Raw genomic sequence first — 17,526 nt, 5'->3', positions numbered from 1 at the left:
TGCGAGCTGGAGGCCCTCACCCGATGAAGCCAACAGAACCACATCATCCGCAAAGATCAGAGATGAGATCCTGAGGCCACCAAAGCGAAAGCCCTCCGCCACTTGGCTGCGCCTAGAAATCCTGTCCATAAAAATTATGAACAGAACCGGTGACAAAGGGCAGCCCTGGCGGAGCCCATCACCCACCGGGAACGAGTCCGACTTATTGCCGGCAATGCGAACCAAGCTCTTGCAACGGTTGTATAGGGATCGAATGGCCCGTAGCAATGGGCCAGACACCCCATACTCCCGCAACACCTCCCACAGGACACCCCGAGGGACACGGTCAAATGCCTTCTCCAAGTCCACAAAACACATGTAGACTGGTTGGGCAAACTCCCATGCACCCTCAAGTATCCTCGAGAGGATGAAGAGCTGGTCCAGTGTTCCGCGACCAGGACGAAAACCGCATTGTTCCTCCTGCATCAGAGGTTCGACTAGCGGACGAACTCTCCTTTCCAGCACCCTGGCATAGACTTTCCCGGGGAGGCTGAGGAGTGTGATCCCCCTGTAAGTCTTTTTCCATGGCCTCTCCGAACTCCTCCCACACCCGAGTTTTTGCTTCAGCCACTGCCCGAGCCGCATTCCGCTTGGCCTGTCGATACCTGTCGGCTGCCTCCGGAGTCCCACAGGCTAACCAAGCCCGATAGGACTCCTTCTTCAGCCTGGTGGCTCCCTTCACCTCTGGTGTCCACCATTTGGTTCGGGGATTACCACCACGGCAGGCACCAACCACCTTGCGGCCGCAGCTCAATGCAGCAGCTTCGGCAATGGAGGCGCTGAACATGGTCCATTCGGACTCGATGTCCCCCGCCTCCCTCGGAATGCTGTTGAAGCTCTGCCGGAGGTGTGCGTTGAAGATCTCGCGGACTGGGGCCTCTGCTAGTCGTTCCCAGCACACCCTCACTACGCGTTTAGGTGCACCAGGTCTGTCCAGCGTCCTCCCCCGCCACCTGATCCAACTCACCACCAGGTGGTGATCAGTTGACAGCTCAGCCCCTCTCTTTACCCGAGTGTCCAGAACATATGGTCGCAGGTCTGGTGATACGATTACAAAATCGATCATCGACCTACAGCCTAGAGCGTCCTGGTGCCACGTGCACTTATGGACACTCTTATGTTCGAACAAGGTGTTCGTTATGGCCAAACTGTGATCTTATCTACAAATCTTAGCTCAAACAGCTTCAAAACCTGTTTGCCCAGCACGGGGATCTTGAACTGTATAAGATAACGCCTTAAATATGTGTGTATGCTTCTTCTATCAAGACTTACAGCTATTTATATGAAGTTGTACAAAAACGCTTTATTTCGTCAAGACAGTGCGTTTCCTACGATTACATGCATTTGAATGGGGAACTCGCCCGAAACAAAGTATAGGTTTTCATTATGTGAATAACTTGAAAATCTTAGCTCAAACAGCTTCAAAACCTGTTTGCCCAGCACGGGGATCTTGAACTGTATAAGATAACGCCTTAAATATGTGTGTATGTGTGGCAGGATGAATGTTATTCTTTGGTTCCACCCACTTTCAGCCTGGCGCATTAGGGGGCGCTAGTATAAATAGTGGCCCTGTGAGCATTCCTGGATCGCTTACCTGAGATCTCCTTGGTGGTCACCTGACTTCCCCTTGGTGTGGCAGAGATTATTCTGAAGCCTCCATTGCGGCTGGGCATAGCTGTGGAAGCCTCCTATGAGCCCCTGCTCATGTTTCATGACGCGGGGTTATTCGGAAGTGTGGGCCTTGGTTTTACGCAACGCCACACTAACTGAGGTGCTGCTGCTTTGCTTTGCTTGGCTTTTACCGTCTGTTCCCGTTGTGAAGTTTCTTTTCCTGCTGCTGTCCGCTTTTTAACGTGGACGTCGGCGTGGACAGCGGCCATATGCACGCCGGTTATGGGAGTCAGCTGGCGTACATATTGATGAGCGTATGATTAATTTATAGTCGGGCAGACGGCTAGTTGGAGTAATACGGCGATTCCGTTTGCTCCAGATTTTAAAGTTTTATCCAAATTGTATGTTTTTCTGTTTTGATTTGTAGTTTTGATTTTTGTTACACCACTGGTGGGAGGCCCTTTTTATAGCTGCAGATCACCAGTGTGGTCCTGCAGTAGGGTTATCCCCCAGCGCTACCTTAATTTTGTTATCTATTAAAATTTTCTTTGTTTCTTTTATTCAGATGCGGAGTGCCGACGTGGAGGAGACCAGGGTGCCTTGGTGGTGGGATCCCTTGAGTGTACACACCTGCCTTGTTTAAGTTTATTAGTGTGAGTGTGTGATTTTTGTGTTGCACTTGTGTCTTGGTGTGTTTTCTTTTTTTGAGTTTGTGCGTGGCATCCCTGCCCCTCCACTGGTAAGCCTCAGCTCTGAATATATTTTAAGCATATTTGTACATGGATTTTTATGACTGTGTTTTTATACTGTGTTTTAGATAATTGTTAATAAATTGTCAATTTGTTTTAACATTGAACCTCGTCTCTGTACTGAGTATAACAAACCTAACTGCCTTCGTGGTGATTAGTGTTACTGATTATTCTCTGGGTGAAATTCCCAGAGTGGCGTTGTCTTTTAAAACTGAAGAGTATTTACTTTATTCTCACCTCGTGCTGCCACAAACTTGGCGTTTGTCGACAGGATATACTCTTTTAAAAACAGAGACGTGTGTTCCTTTTTATTTATTTTATTATTATCTGGTGTAACGTAAATTGTTTTTTAATTCATTTTGTACAGGATAAAAGCAAAGCAGCAGCTACTTTGGTGTTGGATTCCACAGCTGTGTTATAGAGATGGAGGAAGAGTTACAGGAACTTAGGGACTTGATTGCGCAGCTAAAAGCAGACAATGAGAGGCTGCGTCAGGAGAGGGCTGTTGGGTCAGGTACAAGTGCTACACCTTCTACTTCAACTGCATCATCTGTTAACCCCCCAACTGCTAGTGTCTCTGTAGCAGAGAGACTAGTTTTTGTGCCCCGTGACAGAAAATGCCCCATGTTTAGAGGAAAATCAGGTATAGGGTTGAATGAATGGTTGGAGGAAATAGAAGGTTGTGCTAGGGCACGTCATTTGCTGATAAAGCATTTTTCCTGTTTGACCACCTGGAAGGGGAAGCACGTGAGGAGATCAAATATCGCTCTAGTGCAGAGAGGACTGATCCCACTAAGATAATCACTATATTGCAAGAACTTTATGGCTGTTCAGACTCCTATGTAGCATTGCAGGAAGCTTTCTTCTCTAGAAAACAGCAGGAAGGTGAGACACTGCAAGAGTTTTCCCTTGCCCTCTTGGGTCTTATGGAAAAAGTTAAATCGAGTGCCCCTAATGGCATGCCCAATGCTGATGTTTTACTAAGAGATCAATTTGTTGAACAGGTCTTAGACAGTACCTTGCGGCGGGAGTTAAAGCAGCTAGTAAGGAGGCAGCCAACCCTGACATTGTTAGAGATTAGAGGGGAAGCTATTAGGTGGGAACGTGAAGGGTTGCCTAGTGGCGTTAGACATAGAAGTAGTTCTGTCCCTTCTGTCTATGGCATTCAGTATGGGGTCCATAGCGGTCCTTCAGGAATAGCCCAGTCCACCCATCTGTCTGAGATGAGTGAGATGAAGGAATTGTTAAAATGCCAGCAGGAGCAACTGAATCAGCTCACTCAGAGCATTGCTCGATTGCAGGGCCCCCATCGAATGTCTCGGGACGGAGCGATTCCATTATATGCAGACGTTGTCAGCAACCTGGACATTTTGCTCGGGAGTGTGATGGGGAACGTGTTCCTCGTTCCCGGCCTCCTTCGCAGGCCCCTCCGCATAATCGCAGGCACTCTCCTTTAAATACGGCTTCGGAAAACTAGCACCCTCCGTACTGCCGAGCCACAGTTCGGGTGGGGTGTCTATTGGCTCAAGGGTTGTTTCCAATGGTCCAGAGGCAGTGTCCAAATTAGTTTCATCCTGTCCGCATATAGATGTGGACATGGGCGGTATAAAAGTACCTTGTTTGGATGATACAGGGTCCATGGTGTCTACCATTACTGAAAGCTTTTTCCGCCAGCACTTTGAGTCCTGGGGCCAAGAACATCTCCAAGCTTGTCATTGGTTGCAGCTTAAAGCGGCTAATGGTTTGTCTATTCCCTACCTTGGCTATATAGAGCTAGGTGTAGAGCTCTGTGGTAAGTTTATTCCACAGTGTGGCGTGTTGATCGTTAAGGATCCGCCAGGTGCAGGACCTTCTATGGTTCCAGGTGTATTGGGGATGAATGTGATTCGGAAGTGTTACCACGAGCTTTTTGGGCAACATGGTGGAGCATTGTTTAGTTTGGGCTCTGTCATAGAGGCCCCTAAACCCCTTGTGCATGCGCTGCAAAAGTGTCATGATGTTAGTACAAGAGCCCCACCGGATTTGTCTGGCCATGTGAGAGTGAGAGGTAAGCGAGCATGTTGCATTCCAGGTGGTGTAATGAAAATGGTGGCCGCCACCTGTTCTGAGCAATATTCAGGCGCCACAGTGTTATTTGAACCCAATGATGTAAATTTGCCTGCTGGACTTCTAGCGTCCCCTGCATTGGTTCGAGTGGTTAGAGGTACTGCATACATACCAGTTGTTAATGTAGGGACCACAGCGGTTTTGCTTCATCCCAGGACCATTATGGGGACCCTGGAGGATGTTCACATTGTCAGTTTGCCTGCTGATGTGACAGAAATACCCCATAACATAGCCACAATGGCATCTCACACCACCACTCCTACTGTGCAGGATCAGATGGAAGGGATTGATTTGTCTAAACTGTCAGCAGAGGAACAGGGACAGGTGAGGTCTCTCCTTAAGAAATACAGCTCGGTCTTTTCTGCTCACGACACTGATTTGGGTTGCACTAACTTGATCTCCCATGACATTCCGCTCTTAGATGATATCCCCGTGCGGCAGCGTTATAGGCGCATCCCCCCTTCAGAGTATGAGGTTGTGAAAGAGCACATTAAGCAGTTACTAGGCGCTAAGGTGATTAGAGAGAGTAGCAGCCCCTATGCTTCTCCCATTGTGCTTGTTAAGAAAAAGGATGGCAGCCCACGCATGTGTGTGGATTATCGGCAACTGAACAACAAGACAAGGAAAGATGCATTCCCCCTGCCGCGCATTGAGGAATCCCTAGATGCGCTGACTGGTGCCCGTTGGTTTTCCACCATGGATTTAGCCAGTGGCTATAATCAGGTCCCAGTTACGGAAGAGGATAGGCCCAAGACTGCCTTCTGTACTCCTTTTGGCCTATTTGAGTGGAACCGAATGCCATTTGGGCTCTGTAATGCCCCTAGCACCTTCCAGAGACTAATGCAACGCCTTTTCGGTGATCAACAGTGCCAGTCTCTGCTTCTCTATCTTGATGACATTGTAATCTTCTCATCAACAGTACAGCAACATCTTGAGCGGCTGGATGTGGTGCTAGGTCGGCTTCAGCAGGAGGGTTTGAAAGCAAAGCTTGCCAAATGTGCCTTTTTCCAGCGGGAGGTTTGCTACTTGGGTCACGTCATCTCCGATCAGGGTGTCTCCACGGACCCTAGCAAGGTTGAAGTGGTGGCTAACTGGCAGCCTCCTAAGACTGTTTCAGAATTGCGGTCCTTTCTTGGGTTTGCCAGCTATTATCGCCGTTTTGTAGAGGGTTTTGCCAAGTTGGCGGCACCTCTGCATAGACTGGTGGCAGAATGGGGAGGCAGAAAATCAAAGAAGAGGTCAGAGCATGGTGTAATGGAGAACTGGACTGCAGAGTGTGCTCAAAGTTTTGAGGCATTAAAGACTAAACTGACAACAGCACCAGTGCTGGCATATGCAGATTTCACTTTGCCTTTTATTTTAGAGGTGGATGCCAGTCATGGCGGCCTAGGGGCAGTGCTCTCCCAGGAGCAGGGAGGTAAGGTGAGGCCAATAGCCTATGCCAGTCGGGGTTTGAGGCCTACTGAGCGCAATATGCTAAATTATAGCTCAATGAAGCTGGAGTTTTTGGCACTTAAGTGGGCCATGACTGAGAAGTTTAGAGAGTACTTGTTGGGCCACAAGTGTATTGTTTACACTGACAACAATCCTCTTAGTCATTTGTCTTCTGCTAAACTTGGGGCTACTGAACAGCGCTGGGCAGCTCAGCTCGCTTCATTTGACTTCGACTTAAAGTACAGGTCAGGAAGGAGTAATAAGAATGCAGACGCTTTATCTCGCCAGCATCCACCCGATCCTCAGGAAATTAAAGCCATGGTTCCTGGTACAGCCTTGCCTGAACCTCTTCAACAAGCCTTGCAGCTGGGACCAGTTGAGGTATCCCAAGCTGCCATTACAGTTTTGCCCCATCTCACTACTCCTGATCTTCATGCCCTCCAACAGGTCGATCCAGTGATAAAAGAGATCCTGGGGTTCTGGAGACGGAAGCAGCGACCTAGCTTCAAGGAGCGGCAGCAACTTGCCCCACCTGTTCTGGTGCTGCTACGACAATGGGATCGTCTGATTGAAAGGGATGGAGTTCTGTATCGTCAGGTTCATCGCCCTGACGGTGCCGAGGTGGTACTTCAGCTTTTGCTGCCTAGTTCACTAATGGAGCAGGTGCTGACCCATCTTCATCAGGACCACGGCCATCAAGGTGTGGAAAGGACCCTAGCGTTTCTCCGCTCACGGTGCTACTGGCCAGGTATGTCTGCTGAGGTAGCTCGCTGGTGTCAGAGATGTGAACGTTGCCAAGTTGCAAAAGACACCCAACCAGCAGCTCAAAGTTTCATGGGACATTTGTTGGCTTCTCGACCAAATGAAATCTTGGCCATTGATTACACCCTGCTTGAACCTTCCCGGAATGGGCTGGAGAACGTCTTGGTAATGACTGATGTTTTTAGCAAGTATACATTGGCTGTCCCCACTCGTGACCAATGTGCTGCTACAGTGGTCCAGGTTCTTGTAACAGAGTGGTTCTCAAAGTTTGGTGTACCGGCGCGTATTCATTCTGATCAGGGTCGTAACTTTAGCGACCTGATCCAGCAGCTCTGCAAGTTTTATGGTATTGAGAAGTCCCATACTACTCCTTATCATCCGGCTGGAAATGGTCAGTGCGAACGCTTTAATAGGACTTTGCACAATTTGTTGCGGACCCTGCCAGTATCCAGGAAAAGGGACTGGAATGTATGTTTGCCCCAGTTACTTTATTGCTATAACACCACTCCCCATCAGGCTACTGGGGAAACTCCATTCTTATTGATGTTTGGACAAGAACCCAGGTTGGCAGTGGACTTTCTGCTGGGCAGAGTACCAGATCCCATCAGTGGAGATGTGCACGAGTGGATTCAGGTGCATAAAGCCCGGCTACAGGTTGTACATGAAGGAGCCAAGGAGCGACTGCAACTGGCTGCTGACCGCAGGAAGAGGCATCATGATAAAAAGGTGAAAGAGGCACCATTGAATGACGGGCAGTTGGTGTTCCTGCGCGATTTGAGTGGAAGAGGGAGCTGTAAGATCCAGGATCGATGGAAACCAGCGGTATATAGGATCCTGAAGGCACCTAAAGCAGGTGGGGCAGTATATACCATTGCACCTGCCGATGATCCTAGCAGTGTGAAGCATGTTCATCGAACGTTGTTAAAGGCTGTGGTAATAGCAGCTATACCATCAGAAGGGCCTGCTCCGAGCAGTAGCCCACATGGCCCAGAAATACCATCCTCAGAACATGACTCATCAAGTGACAGTGATCTGCTATTCCTGAGCGTAGGAGCCCCTCAAGTAAATGTTCTACCATCTTATAGCCCAGTGGCAGTGCTTCCAAGTAGCTCTGAGTTGTTGCTCTCACCAGAAGACCGGCTTTCCTCCGTTCCAGCCATTTGTACAGCGACCCCGAGTGCAGCACCAGTTCCATCCGTGCGAAGAACAACACGGTCCACGGCTGGCCAGCATTCAAACATCCATCATCTCCCAAGACCAACAGGGGAGGTGGCACCAGGGGCTGCAAACTCTATTTCTGAGCTTAGGGTGCATGCTGTCTCTGCATTGTTTAGGCCTTGGGATTAACCTGGGTGTCCTTGTAATCCATCGTCGGGGCGACGATGCAAAAAGGAGGGGTAGATTGTGGCAGGATGAATGTTATTCTTTGGTTCCACCCACTTTCAGCCTGGCGCATTAGGGGGCGCTAGTATAAATAGTGGCCCTGTGAGCATTCCTGGATCGCTTACCTGAGATCTCCTTGGTGGTCACCTGACTTCCCCTTGGTGTGGCAGAGATTATTCTGAAGCCTCCATCGCGGCTGGGCATAGCTGTGGAAGCCTCCTATGAGCCCCTGCTCATGTTTCATGACGCGGGGTTATTCGGAAGTGTGGGCCTTGGTTTTACGCAACGCCACACTAACTGAGGTGCTGCTGCTTTGCTTTGCTTGGCTTTTACCGTCTGTTCCCGTTGTGAAGTTTCTTTTCCTGCTGCTGTCCGCTTTTTAACGTGGACGTCGGCGTGGACAGCGGCCATATGCACGCCGGTTATGGGAGTCAGCTGGCGTACATATTGATGAGCGTATGATTAATTTATAGTCGGGCAGACGGCTAGTTGGAGTAATACGGCGATTCCGTTTGCTCCAGATTTTAAAGTTTTATCCAAATTGTATGTTTTTCTGTTTTGATTTGTAGTTTTGATTTTTGTTACACCACTGGTGGGAGGCCCTTTTTATAGCTGCAGATCACCAGTGTGGTCCTGCAGTAGGGTTATCCCCCAGCGCTACCTTAATTTTGTTATCTATTAAAATTTTCTTTGTTTCTTTTATTCAGATGCGGAGTGCCGACGTGGAGGAGACCAGGGTGCCTTGGTGGTGGGATCCCTTGAGTGTACACACCTGCCTTGTTTAAGTTTATTAGTGTGAGTGTGTGATTTTTGTGTTGCACTTGTGTCTTGGTGTGTTTTCTTTTTTTGAGTTTGTGCGTGGCATCCCTGCCCCTCCACTGGTAAGCCTCAGCTCTGAATATATTTTAAGCATATTTGTACATGGATTTTTATGACTGTGTTTTTATACTGTGTTTTAGATAATTGTTAATAAATTGTCAATTTGTTTTAACATTGAACCTCGTCTCTGTACTGAGTATAACAAACCTAACTGCCTTCGTGGTGATTAGTGTTACTGATTATTCTCTGGGTGAAATTCCCAGAGTGGCGTTGTCTTTTAAAACTGAAGAGTATTTACTTTATTCTCACCTCGTGCTGCCACATATGCTTCTTCTATCAAGACTTACAGCTATTTATATGAAGTTGTACAAAAACGCTTTATTTCGTCAAGACAGTGCGTTTCCTACGATTACATGCATTTGAATGGGGAAGTCGCCCGAAACAAAGAATAGGTTTTCATTATGTGAATAACTTGAAAATCTTAGCTCAAACAGCTTCAAAACCTGTTTGCCCAGCACGGGGATCTTGAACTGTATAAGAATAACGCCTTAAATATGTGTGTATGCTTCTTCTATCAAGACTTACAGCTATTTATATGAAGTTGTACAAAAACGCTTTATTTCGTCAAGACAGTGCGTTTCCTACGATTACATGCATTTGAATGGGGAAGTCGCCCGAAAATAAGAATAGGTTTTCATTATGTGAATAACTTGAAAATCTTAGCTCAAACAGCTTCAAAACCTGTTTGCCCAGCACGGGGATCTTGAACTGTATAAGATAACGCCTTAAATATGTGTGTCTGAGTCGTCTATCAAAACTTACAGCTATTTATATGAAGTTGTACAAAAACGCTTTATTTCGTCAAGACAGTGCGTTTCTTACGATTACATGCATTTGAATGGGGAACTCGCCCGAAACAAAGTATAGGTTTTCATTATGTGAATAACTTGAAAATCTTAGCTCAAACAGCTTCACAACCTGTTTGCCCAGCACGGGGATCTTGAACTGTATAAGATAACGCCTTAAATATGTGTGTATGCTTCTTCTATCAAGACTTACAGCTATTTATATGAAGTTGTACAAAAACGCTTTATTTCGTCAAACCAGTGCGTTTCCTACGATTACATGCATTTGAATGGGGAAGTCGCCCGAAAATAAGAATAGGTTTTCATTATGTGAATAACTTGAAAATCTTAGCTCAAACAGCTTCAAAACCTGTTTGCCCAGCACGGGGATCTTGAACTGTATAAGATAACGCCTTAAATATGTGTGTCTGAGTCGTCTATCAAAACTTACAGCTATTTATATGAAGTTGTACAAAAACGCTTTATTTCGTCAAGACAGTGCGTTTCCTACGATTACATGCATTTGAATGGGGAACTCGCCCGAAACAAAGTATAGGTTTTCATTATGTGAATAACTTGAAAATCTTAGCTCAAACAGCTTCAAAACCTGTTTGCCCAGCACGGGGATCTTGAACTGTATAAGATAACGCCTTAAATATGTGTGTATGCTTCTTCTATCAAGACTTACAGCTATTTATATGAAGTTGTACAAAAACGCTTTATTTCGTCAAGACAGTGCGTTTCCTACGATTACATGCATTTGAATGGGGAACTCGCCCGAAACAAAGTATAGGTTTTCATTATGTGAATAACTTGAAAATCTTAGCTCAAACAGCTTCAAAACCTGTTTGCCCAGCACGGGAATCTTGAACTGTATAAGATAACGCCTTAAATATGTGTGTATGCTTCTTCTATCAAGACTTACAGCTATTTATATGAAGTTGTACAAAAACGCTTTATTTCGTCAAACCAGTGCGTTTCCTACGATTACATGCATTTGAATGGGGAGCTCGCCCGAAACAAAGTACTTTTTCATTATGTGAATAACTTGAAAAATCTTAACTCAAACAGCTGCAAAACCTGTTTGCCCAGCACAGGGATATTGAATCTAATAAGAAAAAGCCATAAATATGTGTGTCTGAGTCTTCTATCAAAAGTTACAGCTATTTATATGAAGTTGTACAAAAACGCTTTATTTCGTCAAGACAGTGCGTTTCCTACGATTACATGCATTTGAATGGGGAGCTCGCCCGAAACAAAGTATAGGTTTTCATTATTTGAATAACTTGAATGATCTTAGCTCAAACAGCTAAAAAACCTGTATGCCCAGCACGGGGATATTGAATCTGATAAGAAAAAGCCATAAATATGTGTGTTTGAGTCTTCTATCAAAGGTTACAGCTATTTATATGAAGTTGTACAAAAACGCTTTATTACGTCAAGCCAGTGCGTTTCTTACGATTACATGCATTTGAATGGGGAGCTCGCCCGAAACAAAGTATAGGTTTTCATTATGTGAATAACTTGAAAATCTTAGCTCAAACAGCTGCAAAACCTGTTGGCCCAACACAGGGATATTGATTTCTATGAGATAAAGCCATAAATATGTGTGTCTGAGTCTTCTATCAAAAGTTACAGCTATTTATATGAAGTTGTACAAAAACGCTTTATTTCGTCAGGTCAGTGCGTTTCTTACGATTACATGCATTTGAATGGGGAGCTCGCCCGAAACAAAGTATAGGTTTTCATTATGTGAATAACTTGAAAATCTTAGCTCAAACAGCTGCAAAACCTGTGTGCCCAGCACGGGGATATTGAATCTGATAAGATAAAGCCATAAATATGTGTGTTTGAGTCTTCTATCAAAAGTTACAGGTATTTATATGAAGTTGTACAAAAACGCTTTATTTCGTCAAACCAGTGAGTTTCCTACGATTACATGCATTTGAATGGGGAGCTCGCCCGAAACAAAGTATAGGTTTTCATTATGTGAATAACTTGAATGATCTTAGCTCAAACAGCTGCAAAACCTGTGTGCCCAGCACGGGGATATTAAATCTGATAAGATAAAGCCATAAATATGTGTGTCTGAGTCTTCCATCAAAAGTTACAGCTATATCTATGAAGTTGATGAAAAACGCTTTATTTCACCACGTTAGTTCGTTTCTCGCTTTTACATGCATTTGAATGGAGTTCTCGCCCGACACAAAGTATAGGTTTTAATTTGTGAATTACTTGAACATCTTAGCTCAATCAGCTGCAAAACCTTTTTTCCCCAGCATGGAGATGCTGAATTCTATAAGGCTTAGCCATAAAGTTCAAAAACACTTTATCTCACCACGTTAGTGCGTTTCTCACTGGTACATGCATTTGAATGGAGTTCTCGCCCGATACAAAGTATAGGTTTTCATTTGTGAATAACTTGAACGTCTTAGCTCAAAAAGCTGCAAAACCTATTTCCACACCACGAAGATGCAGAATTCTATAAGGCTTAGCCATATTTATGTGTCTGAGTCTTCTATCAAAAGTTACAGCTATCTCTATGAAGTTGATGAAAAACGCTTTATTTCACCACGTTAGTTCGTTTCTCGCTATTACATGCATTTGAATGGACTTCTCGCCCGACACAAAGTATAGGTTTTCATTTGTGAATAACTTGAACATCGTAGCTCAAAAGCTGCAAAACCTTTTTTCCCAGAATGGAGATGCAGAATTCTATAAGGGAAAGCCATAAATATGTGTGTCTGAGTCTTCTATAAAATGGTACAGCTATCTCTATGAAGTTGATGAAAAACACTTTATTCACCACGTTAGTTCAGTTCTCGCTATTACATGCATTTGAATGGAGTTCTCGCCGGACAGCAAGTATAGGTTATCATTTGTGAATAACTTGAACATCTTAGCCCAAAAAGCTGAAAAAAACTTTTCCCCAGCATGGAGATGCTGAATTCTATAAGGTTAGCCATAAAGTTCAAAAACACTTTATCTCACCACGTTAGTGCGTTTCTCACTGGTACATGCATTTGAAAGGAGTTCTCGCCCGACACAAAGTATAGGTTTTCATTTGTGAATAACTTGAACATCTTAGCTCAAAAAGCTGCAAAACCTATTTCCACACCACGAAGATGCAGAATTCTATAAGGCTTAGCCATATTTATGTGTCTGAGTCTACTATCAAATGTTACAGCTATCTCCATGAAGTTGATCAAAAACGCTTTATTTCACCACGTTAGTTCGTTTCTCGCTATTACATGCATTTGAATGGAGTTCTCGCCCGACACAAAGTATAGGTTTTCATTTGCGAATAACTTGAACATCTTAGATCAAACAGCTGCAAAACCTTTTTCCCCAGCATGGAGATGACGAATTCTATAAGGCTTAGCCATATTTATGTGTCTGAGTCTACTATCAAATGTTACAGCTATCTCTATGAAGTTGATCAAAAACGCTTTATTTCACCACGTTAGGTCGTTTCTCGCTATTACATGCATTTGAATGGAGTTCTCGCCCGACACAAAGTATAGGTTTTCATTTGCGAATAACTTGAACATCTTAGCTCAATCAGCTGCAAAACCTTTTTCCCGAGCATGGAGATGCAGAATTCTATAAGGCTTAGCCATAAAGTTGAAAAACAACTTTATGGCTAAGCTAGTTCAAGTTATTTCATTTGTAAATAACTTGAACATCTTAGCTCAAAAAGCTGCAAAACCTTTTTTCCCAGCATGGAGATGCAGAATTCTATAAGGCTTAGCCATAAATATGTGTGTCTGAGTCTTCTTTCAAATGTTACAGCTATCTCTATGAAGTTGATGAAAAACACTTTATTCACCACGTTAGTTCATTTCTCGCTATTACATGCATTTGAATGGAGTTCTCGCCCGACACAAAGTATAGGTTTTAATTTGTGAATAACTTGAACATCTTAGCTCAAAGAGCTGCAAAACCTATTTCCCCAGCATGGAGATGCTGAATTCTATAAGGCTTAGCCATAAAGTTCAAAAACACTTTATCTCACCACGTTAGTGCGTTTCTCACTGGTACATGCATTTGAATGGAGTTCTCGCCCGACACAAAGTATAGGTTTTCATTTGTGAATAACTTGAACATCTTAGCTCAAAAAGCTGCAAAACCTGTTTCCACACCACGAAGATGCAGAATTCTATAAGGCTTAGCCATATTTATGTGTCTGAGTCTACTATCAAATGTTACAGCTATCTCTATGAAGTTGATCAAAAACGCTTTATTTCACCACGTTAGTTCGTTTCTCGGTATTACATGCATTTGAATGGAGTTCTCGCCCGACACAAAGTATAGGTTTTCATTTGCGAATAACTTGAACATCTTAGCTCAAAAAGCTGCAAAACCTTTTTCCCAGCATGGAGATGCAGAATTCTATAAGGCTTAGCCATAAATATGTGTGTCTGAGTCTTCTATAAAATGTTACAGCTATCTCTATGAAGTTGATGAAAAACGCTTTATTTCACCACGTTAGTTCGTTTCTCGCTATTACATGCATTTGAATGGAGTTCTCGCCCGACACAAAGTATAGGTTTTCATTTTTGAATAACTTGAACATCTTAGCTCAAAAGCTGCAAAACCTTTTTCCCCAGCATGGAGATGCTGAATTCTATAAGGGAAAGCCATAAATATGTGTGTCTGAGTCTTCTATAAAATGGTACAGCTATCTCTATGAAGTTGATGAAAAACACTTTATTCACCACGTTAGTTCGTTTCTCGCTATTACATGCATTTGAATGGAGTTCTCGCCCGACACAAAGTATAAGTTTTAATTTGTGAATAACTTGAACATCTTAGCTCAAAAAGCTGCAAAACCTTTTTCCCGAGCATGGAGATGCTGAATTCTATAAGGCTTAGCCATAAAGTTGAAAAACAACTTTATGGCTAAGCTAGTTCAAGTTATTTCATTTGTAAATAACTTGAACATCTTAGCTCAAAAAGCTGCAAAACCTTTTTTCCCAGCATGGAGATGCAGAATTCTATAAGGGAAAGCCATAAATATGTGTGTCTGAGTCTTCTATCAAATGTTACAGCTATCTCTATGAAGTTGATGAAAAACACTTTATTCACCACGTTAGTTCATTTCTCGCTATTACATGCATTTGAATGGAGTTCTCGCCCGACACAAAGTATAGGTTTTCATTTGTGAATAACTTGAACATCTTTTCTCAAAAAGCTGCAAAACCTTTTTCCCCAGCATGGAGATGCTGAATTCTATAAGGCTTAGCCATAAAGTTGAAAAACACTTTATCTCACCACGTTAGTGCGTATCTCACTGGTACATGCATTTGAATGGAGTTCTCGCCCGACACAAAGTATAGGTTTTCATTTGTGAATAACTTGAACATCTTAGCTCAAAAAGATGCAAAACCTTTTTCCCAACATGGAGATGCAGAATTCTATAAGGCTTAGCCATAAAGTTGAAAAACACTTTATCTCACCACGTTAGTGCGTTTCTCACTGGTACATGCATTTGAATGGAGTTCTCGCCCGACACAAAGTATAGGTTTTCATTTGTGAATAACTTAAAACATCTTAGCTCAAAAAGCTGCAAAACCTTTTTCCCAGCATGGAGATGGAGAATTCTATGAGGCTTAGCCATATTTATGTGTGTCTGAGTCTTCTATAAAATGTTACAGCTATCTCTATGAAGCTGATGAAAAAGACTTTATTTCACCACGTTAGTTCGTTTCTCGCTATTACATGCATTTGAATGGAGTTCTCGCCCGACACAAAGTATAGGTTTTCATTTGTGAATAACTTGAACATCTTAGATCAAACAGCTGCAAAACCTTTTTCCCCAGCATGGAGATGCTGAATTCTATAAGGTTTAGCCATAAAGTTGAAAAACACTTTATCTCACCACGTTAGTGCGTATCTCACTGGTACATGCATTTGAATGGAGTTCTCGCCCGACACAAAGTATAGGTTTTCATTTGTGAATAACTTGAACATCTTAGCTCAAAAAGCTGCAAAACCTTTTTCCCCAGCATGGAGAAGCAGAATTCTATAAGGCTTAGCCATAAAGTTGAAAAACACTTTATCTCACCATGTTAGTGCGTTTCTCACTTGTACATGCATTTGAATGGAGTTCTCGCCCGACACAAAGTATAGGTTTTCATTTGTGAATAACTTGAACATCTTTTCTCAAAAAGCTGCAAAACCTTTTTCCCCAGCATGGAGATGCAGAATTCTATAAGGCTTAGCCATAAATATGTGTCTGAGTCTTCTATCAAATGTTACAGCTATCTCTATGAAGTTGATGAAAAACGCTTTATTCACCACGTTAGTTCATTTCTCGCTATTACATGCATTTGAATGGAGTTCTCGCCCGACACAAAGTATAGGTTTTCATTTGTGAATAACTTGAACATCTTAGCTCTAAACGCTGCAAAACCTTTTTCCCAGCATGGAGATGCAGAATTCTATAAGGCTTAGCCATAAATATGTGTGTCTGAGTCTTCTATCAAATGTTACAGCTATCTCTATGAAGTTGATGAAAAACACTTTATTACACCACGTTAGTTCGTTTCTCGCTATTACATGCATTTGAATGGAGTTCTCGCCCGACACAAAGTATAGGTTTTCATTTGTGAATAACTTGAACATCTTAGCTCAAAAAGCTGCAAAACCTTTTTCCCCAGCATGGAGATGCTGAATTCTATAAGGCTTAGCCATAAAGTTGAAAAACACTTTATCTCACCACGTTAGTGCGTATCTCACTGGTACATGCATTTGAATGGAGTTCTCGCCCGACACAAAGTATAGGTTTTCATTTGTGAATAACTTGAACATCTTAGCTCAAAAAGATGCAAAACCTTTTTCCCAACATGGAGATGCAGAATTCTATAAGGCTTAGCCATAAAGTTGAAAAACACTTTATCTCACCACGTTAGTGCGTTTCTCACTGGTACATGCATTTGAATGGAGTTCTCGCCCGACACAAAGTATAGGTTTTCATTTGCGAATAACTTAAAACATCTTAGCTCAAAAAGCTGCAAAACCTTTTTCCCAGCATGGAGATGGAGAATTCTATGAGGCTTAGCCATATTTATGTGTGTCTGAGTCTTCTATAAAATGTTACAGCTATCTCTATGAAGCTGATGAAAAAGACTTTATTTCACCACGTTAGTTCGTTTCTCGCTATTACATGCATTTGAATGGAGTTCTCGCCCGACACAAAGTATAGGTTTTCATTTGTGAATAACTTGAACATCTTAGCTCAAAAAGATGCAAAACCTTTTTCCCAACATGGAGATGCAGAATTCTATAAGGCTTAGCCATAAAGTTGAAAAACACTTTATCTCACCACGTTAGTGCGTTTCTCACTGGTACATGCATTTGAATGGAGTTCTCGCCCGACACAAAGTATAGGTTTTCATTTGTGAATAACTTAAAACATCTTAGCTCAAAAAGCTGCAAAACCTTTTTCCCAGCATGGAGATGGAGAATTCTATGAGGCTTAGCCATATTTATGTGTGTCTGAGTCTTCTATAAAATGTTACAGCTATCTCTATGAAGCTGATGAAAAAGACTTTATTTCACCACGTTAGTTCGTTTCTCGCTATTACATGCATTTGAATGGAGTTCTCGCCCGACACAAAGTATAGGTTTTCATTTGTGAATAACTTGAACATCTTAGATCAAACAGCTGCAAAACCTTTTTCCCCAGCATGGAGAAGCAGAATTCTATAAGGCTTAGCCATAAAGTTGAAAAACACTTTATCTCACCACGTTAGTGCGTTTCTCACTGGTACATG

This window comes from Neolamprologus multifasciatus, chromosome 10 (genome assembly GCF_963576455.1).
Source record: "Neolamprologus multifasciatus chromosome 10, fNeoMul1.2, whole genome shotgun sequence".
In the NCBI taxonomy this organism is placed as follows: Eukaryota; Metazoa; Chordata; class Actinopteri; order Cichliformes; family Cichlidae; genus Neolamprologus; species Neolamprologus multifasciatus.
Note: the sequence above shows the minus strand (reverse complement) of the source record.